This window comes from Pyrus communis, chromosome 16 (assembly GCF_041283825.1).
Source record: "Pyrus communis isolate YQ-2024b chromosome 16, ASM4128382v1, whole genome shotgun sequence".
Taxonomy (NCBI): domain Eukaryota; kingdom Viridiplantae; phylum Streptophyta; class Magnoliopsida; order Rosales; family Rosaceae; genus Pyrus; species Pyrus communis.
This window is the reverse complement of record NC_142580.1, coordinates 18,375,810-18,386,737: the sequence shown is the minus strand read 5'-3', so window position 1 is coordinate 18,386,737 and position 10,928 is coordinate 18,375,810.

The following is a 10,928-nucleotide window of genomic DNA, read 5'->3' as shown; positions in this document are numbered from 1 at the left end:
ACTATTGTAGTCAATGGAGAAGTCAAATGAAGAAGGCGAAATAACTCAAAGGGAACAAACTTTCTTTATGAAAGGATGGACATTGGAAGGGGTATTTGCAAGAAATGTCTTGCAAGTGTCAAGAACACACCTTTTGAAGGTGTTGTAAATTGTTCTTGAATAATTCAAAATAATTGGTTCTTCTACTTGACTGCTTGATTCCGTATTAGTAACTATGTTTTATAATCATTGTAAAAGTGTGGCTAATAAGACTTAGAAGATTAATGAAAGAAGAGAAAGTACTTTACATTCGGAACGTGAATAAAATATAGACATTTGCGAAAGCAGATAGTACTTACTTCCTCATATGAACTACCGAAGAAATTGGAAAAACAAAGATAGTCTTTACATTCCAATTTGAATAAGGAACTTAATTCTGTCACTATAATTTTAAGAGATGGATGAATATTTTGTTTGACAAAACATTGTTCTTTATTAATGAATGATTGAATTATTGTAATCTGATTGATTGTCTCTATAGTAGAGTTGATGTGGTAGTGTTAACTGTTTAGAATATAACGATGCTTAAAACCCAAAAGGTTGCAAGGTAGTTAATCCCACTGAGTTGTGACACCTCTAAAACATAAATTACAAGTTGGTCATGGATGGATGCTTTGGATCGTTAGATCTGGATCCAATGCCTTCTTGTTAAAATTGTGTAGAGGCAAAATGTTCGAATCTTTATTCTTTTGAAAAGAAGAAAGAATCACAAAGTTGTTGAGGTTAATTCATTTAGATGTTAGTGGCACTTGTCCACCGCATAATACTACTCATGTTGTATGACATTCACCGAAGATCGCTCTCGGTTGGACTATCGTTTATTTTGAATAAACATGAGTCCGAATACTTTGCAAATGGTTTCAAATAATTCAAGAATGTAAGTTGATGAGTAAGACGTCTAAAGTATTTACCTCCTTAGATTTGATCCAAGGAAAAAATAACACTTTAGAAGAGTTTCCTTGAAAAATATCAAGGAAAGTAGCATTATAAGATAATGGATTCCTCCATTGGGAGAAGAACGAACTCGAATAAGATGTAGTTCATTGGATGTTATCAATTACCCATATATAGAATATATACTTCTAAGACAATATGATTGTCAATTAGAAGATCTTCCTAAATTTTCATGACGCCATAGGATGTAGTTGGAAAGAAGGACAAGTCTTAATCCTGTTAAGATTTGGGGTTGTGCGCTAATAAGCAGTATTGTCTGAGAACAATCATGTGGGATATCCTTAAATTAACCTTTGGATATCACTTCTATAAACCAACTAACAAATGTTATTTGTTGGGTAGTTCATTGTAATCCTACAATAGGATTTGCCTAAGATAGAGCAAATGAATGAGAGATTGAACTCAAAGAATGGGTTCTTTGAGAGACAAGATGATAATCAACAAATATAACAGCCTAGTTCCTACACTAGTAGCTCCAAGGTAGTCGAGAAGGATCTATAAACTGTCTCAGTTGAATGGTTTGAACTTTATGACTATGTCATAGAGTTACACCTCTTAATTCGAAAGAAATAAGAAAGAAAATCCTTATGACTACATTGAGAGTATATATGACATACACTCAAGGAAATAGTATAGTACCATTTGACCCAAAATAGTGAAACCTTTAAAGTTAATTGGTAGTTTAAGGTGACTACAATCAACGAGATTAGTTGACTTGGAAGAAACCATCTTTGATGTAGTCTTGGTTTTTGTTAATTCAAAGATTGCTAGCTACAATTAAACTGTGATTCAATGTTTGGACATAATATGGGTTTCCGAAACCATTATCAAGATAGTCTTGATAATCTACGTCTAAAACTAGGAATCACAAGATGTGTAAGTTGTAGAGATCCATCCATCATGAATCTTAGCAAGCTAGTGGGAGCTATAAGCATCTTATGAGAGAAAGATCAAATCGTTTGATTTCTCAACAAGATGTAAATGAATCTTTTGTTTACTACGTTTACAAAAGATGAGTGGGAGTTAATCATATTCTTAAATTTGAACATATATATGATATATTAATTTTGGAAATGAAAGGAATTCTTCTTCGTTAAAGTTATGACTTTAAACGCTCTATAATGATATAATGTATATGGGAGACATAGTCTATATACATGGGATGGAAATCTATAATGATAGATTTCAAGATATAATTGCATTATCTCAATCCCTATTGATAGATGATAGATGTAGGAAGTTTCTCAAATGATAAACTTCAAATGAAAGGACAATTCCAATCAAACTGGGCAATTGCACTTCTAAAAAGGAATGTACCCTTTTGACTCCAAAATAAGCATAATACGTAAATAGAATCCTTTATGCATACGCAAAAAGGTGATTTACGTATTTCATATTATATGAAAAATGTTGATATGGGTTGTACCAAGATCGGTACAAGACGATATCAATGCAAGCCCAGGATCAAAACCATGGCAACTGCCAAGTGAGTCCTTAAGTATTTAAGAAATACTAAAGGATAGATTCCTCAAGAATAAGGAAGAATTAGAGTAACGGAATGGAATCGTAAATATATTACATTATGAATCAAATATTGTATCCATCATCGAATGTCTCTTCATTATGAATGAAGAGATAATTGGATATCTCTTTATTATGACTAAAGAGATATTTGGGTGGAAACATTATAAGTAATGACTTTAGTGTGTTTCATCATGCATGCAAAATATATCGCCATATAGAAGCTTACAACAATGTTGTTTGGATGGGAAATTTCATTTATGAACTCTCCATTCAGTTCCGACCAGAAAGTGTCTCTAGTGTACCCACACTACGACACTAATGGGGCGATAGCTCAAGCCAAGGAATCAAGGTCTCATCAAGATCCGAACTCAAATGAGAGACTGAACCACATGATTGAGAATCATGTATAATGGTGACGTCGTTATTCTCAAGGTTGCTTCTATGGATAACATATAGATATCCATTGTCTAGGCCTACTGCTTAGCCATTTTTGAAATGAATTCAGAAGAGGTATCATCACTGATGGCCAAGCTGATTGGCTCTAATGCAAATGGGAGATTGTTGGAAATGTTCCTAAAGCCAATCATATGATGATACTTTACTGACATTTCACATGTTAAACTAATGTAGTTTAATATAAAGGGCAAAGATTATTGTTTAAAGCCATCTCATATAAATGTTATATGCTTAAACGATAAGTCCAAGGAATATGTAATTAAGAGAATGTGATCTAAAGAAGTTAGATTCATGATACCATTCTCTTTCGTATACATATCCTAAATGTTCCTGATCATAGGATTGCCAATTAGGCATTGACAATCCGTTAAGATCAGTACGTGTTATGTCTTCTCTTAGAGAGAGTGATTGGTCTCGAGTTATTGGTGTGACTAACACCGAGACAAGCATGTAGGTGATTAATAGAGAATGAGTCCTCTGAACGTGATCAACAAAGAGTTCTCATACTCATGTCATATGAAAACTCATGGTTGGGATAATGCAAAGTAGTCCTTTGACCTGAGGCATCATAGTTGTCTTATAGTTAGGTCTTTGATCTTTGACTATGTCAAAGTCACTCCGTCAAAGGGTGTCCATGACATAGTTGAGGTTAAGCCACTTAGCCATGGAGGCAAGTGAATGAACAACAAGGGATCTCTAACCATCAAACCGTTTGAGGGAGAATACTCTATGATATGAGTAAGAATCTTTGGCCAGAGTATGAATGAGATTTAGGAATTCATTCCAGATCACATTCAAGGTAATCATATAAGTAAAAGAATCACATTCAAGTCACTCATGGTTTGTCGAAGCCCTAAAGGTGTATAATCACTAAAGAGAGAATTGAAAAGTAAGTTTCAATTCACAATCGATTTGAAGAGTTCTAATCACCCACTACCTTGCTAAAAGGAACCTAATGGATCGTACACCCTGTAAGGTAGAGATTGAAGAAACAATGGAGATGAGTAAGGATAATTAAATGGTTTAATTATTTATGGCTAGGATTAATTAATATGTTAATTAATCAAACGAATAAGTTCGTTTTAGACCTCGGGTTAGTTTTGGGCCTCAAGGCCCAATAGGCTTCGAATGTCAAGTCCATTAACTCAAGTTGTATGACAACTTGAAAACACAAAGGGCATGAAAGCCCAATGAACCCACATGGCCAGCCATAGAGAGTGTGAGGGAGAATTGGTTCACCACAACTACTAGGCCTTGAATTTCATAGGAAAAGTTATGTTTTTGAGTGCATACAAGCATGATTTCGCCTTTAATTGTTAATTGCATGCACAAATGTTGCTCAAATGAACTTGTTTTCACAAATTATTCCTTCACGCTCCTCGACCCTGGACGAATAAAATGAACAAACCTAATCATCAATTTAAAATACATTAGTGGTCACCACAAAATCTGACGTTCTACTTAATGGAAGTATAGAAGAAACTGTAAGTGTTTGTTGAATCTATTGTTTTAATAGAATACATAGTCCACAAAACTAATTTCACTGATCCAACCGTCAAAATTGTTTAAATATAGTATAGGATTGCATACACCCAAAATCACCAAAAACAAAATTTCAAGGATTAGGTAATGAGACAAAATCCTTCAACAGCTGCAAACATATCATCACGACTTAACGACTATATCACTTTTGATTTTAATTATTTGTGCAAGGACGCTAATCGAGGGTAAAACCAAACATTGAATAGATCTGATCGTCAAATTGAATAATCTTTTAACCATTTGAAAATAAATAAATAAAATAGTGAAAATTTTATGAGTGTTTGTCCGACGAAATTTACATATTTCTTTAGGCTAATGGACCTAAATTCGTTATGCAATAGTGATTATTTCATTGGCCAAGCCTTAAATCCCCCATTATTTTCCCAAAAACTCAAATTTTCCTCTGGATTTAAGGGTTTGCCTGACAACATGTTGTACATTTTGTCAAGCACATGTTTATTCCTACCACTTCTTCTTCCAAAATTTAACTGGGCGGGTTTTCTACGCAATCTTTGCCCAACAAACTACATTAGTTTGCCCGATCAAATGTACAACATGTCGTCGCACAAAGGTTTGATATTTTATATCAGGGCAAGAACCTTCTTCTCCTTTTCCTCGCGTCGTTGTCTCTGCTTTCTTTCTTTGTCATCTTCCTCTCGCCTAGTCCTTTGTCCTCTCTCTTTCTCACCCATATTTTATCCTATCTCTCTCACTCATCTCTCTGTCCTCTTTCTCTCGCATCATCTTTCTCGTCCATCTCTCTCTCCCCTAGCCTTTTCCCTCTCTCGCTTACCAGAATAATCCTAATTTTCAAGTTCAAATATTGAGATTATTTGAAGTTTAAAGTTTGTTGAATATTGACATATTTATTTATTATTTAAAGTTAGTTGAATGTTGAGATTCTCTACGTTCCCATCAGCTCCTCATTTGTTTTCAACAAACATTATACCTTTTGGAGGGCCTACAAGAGTCTAGACTTGATTTTGATACATGGAATCCATCTCGGATTTTATGGCCTCTTGCCTTTTTCTTTTTTTTTTTCCAATGTTAGACATTACTTCAATATAGTCTCTAGGGTCATATTCTTTCATTGTCCCTGAGCAGGTACAATTCCCCAAAGTCAATATCCATACCATACCTCTGAGGTGGCCTACTAACCCTTTTAGATATATGTAGAGTTAGGGTTTAAGAAAATGGTTGTCTATTTGTTGATTGCTTGTTTGTGGTTTATTAGAATTTCTTTAATTCCTATCGTTCTTTTGCCAGTTTCCTTGAGAACAAATTCTTCATCAAAGAACATAGCATTTTTGCCAACAAAGACTTACTAGTCTTCAGGGTGATAGAATTCGTATCCCAAAGTCTATTTGGAATACCCCACAAAGTAGTATTAACTGACCTTGCTTTAACCTTGTCAGCCTTATGCTTCTTAATGTAAGCTAGACAAGCCCAAATCCTAATATGGTTAACATTTGTTCTTTTGCCATGCCATGTCTTATAGGGCTCTTATGGAACTAACTTGGACGACATTCTTTTAAGCAAATCAGCTATTGTATGTAGTGCATATCCCCAAAAAAAAAAAAAAATACTAGTGGAACTCATAGAATGAACCATGTTCATGAAGGTTTGATTTCTCCTTGCAAAAACTTTGTTATGCTGAGAAGTTTTTGGTGGAGTCTACTATGATACTATTCCACTCCTTGAGGTAATCTAGGAATTCATTACTCAAATACTGACCCCCTCAATCTGATCTTAGGGTCTTTATATGTTTCCTAGTTTGCTTCGCTACTTTATTCTTGAATTCTTTGAACTTTTCAAAAGAATCTGAATTGTACTTCATAAGATACACATAACCGAATCAAGAGTGATCATCTGTGAATGTGAAAAATAGGAGAAGCCTCATTGTGTTGCAGTGGACATAGGTCAACATACGTTCGTGTGGACTAACCCTAGTATTTCTTTGGCTCGGTCTCCCTTCCCAATGAATGGAGATTTAGACATCTTCCTTGGTAAACAAGACTCACAAGTGCTCATTTGGTCATAGACATCTTCCTTAGTAAACAAGACTTACAAGTGCTCATTTGGTCATACCTAATGGGCTGAAATATCCGTCTTTCAACATCTTGAGATCTTTATCCTAGTTTACATGTCCAAGTAAAGATATCAAAGCTTAACTCAGTTAACTTCTCCTTTGGCCCTTTTGGCTTTTGAAGTATTCTCGTTGTCAATACAGTGCAAACCGCTAATAGCCTCCAGGTGAAAAAAAAATAAAAATTCCATCGATCATATTACCATAAGAGTTAACACGATCAATATAAACTATAACTCATCTTATCAAAACAATATCGAGTGTCCATCTCGTAAAATCATAGAGATAAATATCAAGTTCTTTATACATGGTGAAAAATGTGAACAATGTTTGAATTCCAAGACTTCCCTAGAGGGTAGTTTAAGTATATAGATGCCTATTTCTTTTGCAGAGATCTTAGTGACATCCCTAACTTGCACAATCATCTTCCATTGCGCAGTGTTTTGCTCATTAATCCTGCAACAAATTGCAGATATGTTAACTAGCACCTGAATCAAATATCCAAGAATTAGTGCTCACTGTAAAAGCACTCTCTGTCAAAGAAATAATCCATTCAGAAGTTCTTGTCATAAGGCTCATAATACACACCCGGTATTTCTTCGTCCAACGTTCATTTCCAAAATGAAAGCATATTCCCTTGAATTTTCTTGCCTTTTTCTTATGCAACATTTTCCTTATGATTGCATTCTCCCTCCCACTGTCTTTTTTGAAACTTTTTTCAAACTCACAGCACATGTCAATCAACTCTGAAAGATAATGATTGAATCTATTCGCTTTATAGTTTACTATAAACTTAGTGAAATCATCCAAGATAAATGCAAGGAAAAAGTCTTGGCCATTTTTCCATCAATGAGAGTTCCTAAACTCTTAAGATCGTATCCATCTTTAGTCGGTATGATTGAACCTATGTCCTTTTTGCCATTTTGGCATTTAATAGACTAAAACATTTGAGAAACGTACATTACTTGTCTAATGTCATGCATCTTATGCAAATTTTTAACCATGGCAAAAGAAGTGTCCATATTCTGATGTAGCTTCTTAAACTCCTCACTAAATGAAGTAAGGGTTAAGCATTTGGTCTGTGAGTCATCCTCTTAGTGTCCAATGTAACTTTTACACTCCTCATTTGAAGCTAGTTTCATAAGAGGTATAATAGGAAGGGATTGCTTGAGCACATATGCTATGTCATTCACCATTGAGACATTCTCAATGTGATGGTACCAAGCAAGGAAACATTGGCCTCTAAGGCTCCTTTTGTTAAGTATAATTGTAGGTGTAATTTTAGGCATGTTGTTAAATACATAACAATAACAGAAATCATATTAGATTGTTGATTTTAAAACTACCTAATTAGGTCTTTAAAACAAATAATACCACCCACTGTTTTTGGAAAATTCCACATCCTTCTAAATGGAATCTGAAAGTTATGTGAGCCCTTAGTGGGTTACGGGAAACTCATGATAGGATTGTTACCATCTGTGAAAGAAGGGATAAAAACACCTAAAATACTTGAAAAAGAAGCAAGATAGTTGTAGTATAAATGTTCATGCAAGGTTTTTCTCCATAGGGTTTATGAAAAAATAGGGCAAAAGACTGTTTACTACGCTCATGTTTCGTGGTTTTCAAGATTTAGTACATCAAGTTTTTTTCATCCCAGATTCATACCTAAAGTGTAAATTTTGGACCAGTCTCATACATCCATTAGCCAAACTGTTATGTCTCTCGTTAACTGTGACATGGTGCCCATGTGGACAATGAATGGGCGCCACGTGTCATTAAGGGGTCCACATGGAAATTAAAAATTAAAAAAAAAAACTCAAAATTTCAAAATTCAAAACCACTTTCTCATTCCTTCTCTGCAACATCAATTCTTCTTCCAATCCACCAACCCCACCACCACCATGTCCCAAAAATCCAAATCACGATGCAAAACCACAAAACTCGAACAAAGCCCAGCACTTCCAATCCAAAACCCAACCCTACTAGAGTTCCAATTCACCATAGCCAAAGCCCAGCACCTCCAATCCAAAACCCGACCCCTCAAAACCCTAACCCACATCACCGTCAAGTACATCGGCGCCGTAGCCTCCGCCTCCGCCTCCTACCCCACCATGGCTAAGCGCACCAACATGAACGTCTTCGACTTTGCCAACGCCCTTCCCTTCGTCTTCCCCCACCCTCTCTAAATTTACCATTTATCTCGTCCTTTATGGAATGCTCTCAGGCGTGAATCGTCACTACCAGAAGAGGGTTGAAGTGGAAGCTCGAAGAAGACTTCAGAGATGAAATGATAGAGGACGAACCGGACCGAAAAGTCCCAGCTGTTGTTGAACCGCAAAACGATCACCCAGATCTCATCAGCGGGTTCACGAGCAGGTTCGGATTCTGGAGTCCATATTCTCATCCGCGCAACCTAACCGCCCATGGCCTCGCTCTCACCACCAAAGAAGGTAGCGTGCTCGTTGTTGTCTTTCATTTTGGCCGGTGTTCTTGGAGTTAACTGTTTGTTCATCTTTAATCTGAGAGAAATCTTGTGAGATTGTTTGGGGCTTAGGGTTTTTTTTTGGTAATTTGTATGCATAGGAGCTTGTTGACATTGTGGTGAACTGTGGAGCAGTTCCGGCGCTTGTTAAGCATCTGCAGACGTCTCCGTCGGCCACAGACAACCGAAAAAGCCAGATCCCATATAAGCACAAGGTCAAGAAGGGGGTGGAGGGGATGGAGGGGTGGAGGGCGAGGGAAGACGAAAGGGTTCTGGGTCTGTGTGGATGAGGGAGGAGACCGCTGTTTTTTTTCTTTGTTTTTTTTTAATTATTTAATTATTTTTTAAATATTAAAGTGGGCCTATATTGACACGTGGCACCCATTATTTGTCCACGTGGGCGCCACATCATCAATTAACAGAAGTTCTAACGGAAAACTTAACGGATGTATGAGACTGTCCCAAAATTAAGACTTTAGAGCAATAGGGAACCCTCCCTCTAGGCAATACACTATGCTATCCACCTAGTGAACAGTAACTAACCTTAATGAACAGTAATTGCCTTTTGCATCTCCACCGTTACACTTTAATAGCCCTGGTAATAGCCAATAAAATGTTAGTATTTTTTTTATTTATAAAATAATACAAAATAATTTTATTTGTAATTTCGGATAAGATTTTTAATCGTTCTCGTTGCGCCATGTGTCATTATCCAAAAAGTTATAAAATAATACAAAATAATGGTGGTGTAATTTCGAATAAGATTTTTAATCGTTCTCATTGTGTCACTTGTCATAAAATCCGAAAAGACAATTATTAGTGATGGATTTCAGATAAGATTTTTAATCGTATTCGTTACGCCACATGCCATTATCTGAAAATAAAATTATTGGTGATGGATTTTCGATAAGATTATTAACCAATCACGTCGTGCCATGTGTCATAATCTGTTTACAATCTTTGAGGACATATTTCCATCAGATTTTTAACGAATGACGGCATGCCACATGGCATTATCTACAACCTAATCCTTTCTGAATCCTCCATATAATCCACCATCCATCCTCACAAATCTCACACCAATTTTCTCAAGATCTCTATCATTATTCATAGTTTCTGCTTCCTTCTTCACCAAAATCTCTATCATTATTCATAGTTTCTGCTTCTTTCTTACAATGTCTTCTTCTTCCTCAAGGATGATGTAGGAACTCGATCAGCAAAAGGAAGAATTGTTTAACCAATTAGAAGGAATGTTCAATCTCCAAGTGGCCCAAAATGAGAGGGAAGAGGATGATGAGCATAGAAGGAGAGATGACGAAGCAAGAATGGAAAAAACCTCACATTCCCGTGGAGTCATCCAAGCTATGGGTCAGATCTGCAGGCCCAGCCGTTCCGGAAACCTTGATAGAAGCAGGCAACAACGAGGTACGGAACTCTTGGACGATTATGTTGTCCGTAATAGTGCATTCCCTGATACGTACTTTAGACATCGTTTTAAAATGGAACGACATTTGTTCAACAAAATCATGATTGCTGTTTGCAACAATGATTCTTACTTTGTGCAAAAGAATAATGCTTTTGGTGTTATGGGTCTTCTTCCACAGCAAAAAATTAGTGTTGCCTTGCGGATGCTTGCATATGGAGCATATATAGACCAAGTGGATGAGATAACGAGGATGGGGAAATCAACTATTCTTGAGTCCCTGATGAGGTATTGCGGAGCAAACTAATCTATCTACACCACAGGGTACCTCCGAAAACCTACTGACATGGACTTGCAAAGGCTTATGAAGAAGGGCGAGATGTGAGGTTTTCCTGGGATGATTGGAAGCATCGATTGTATGC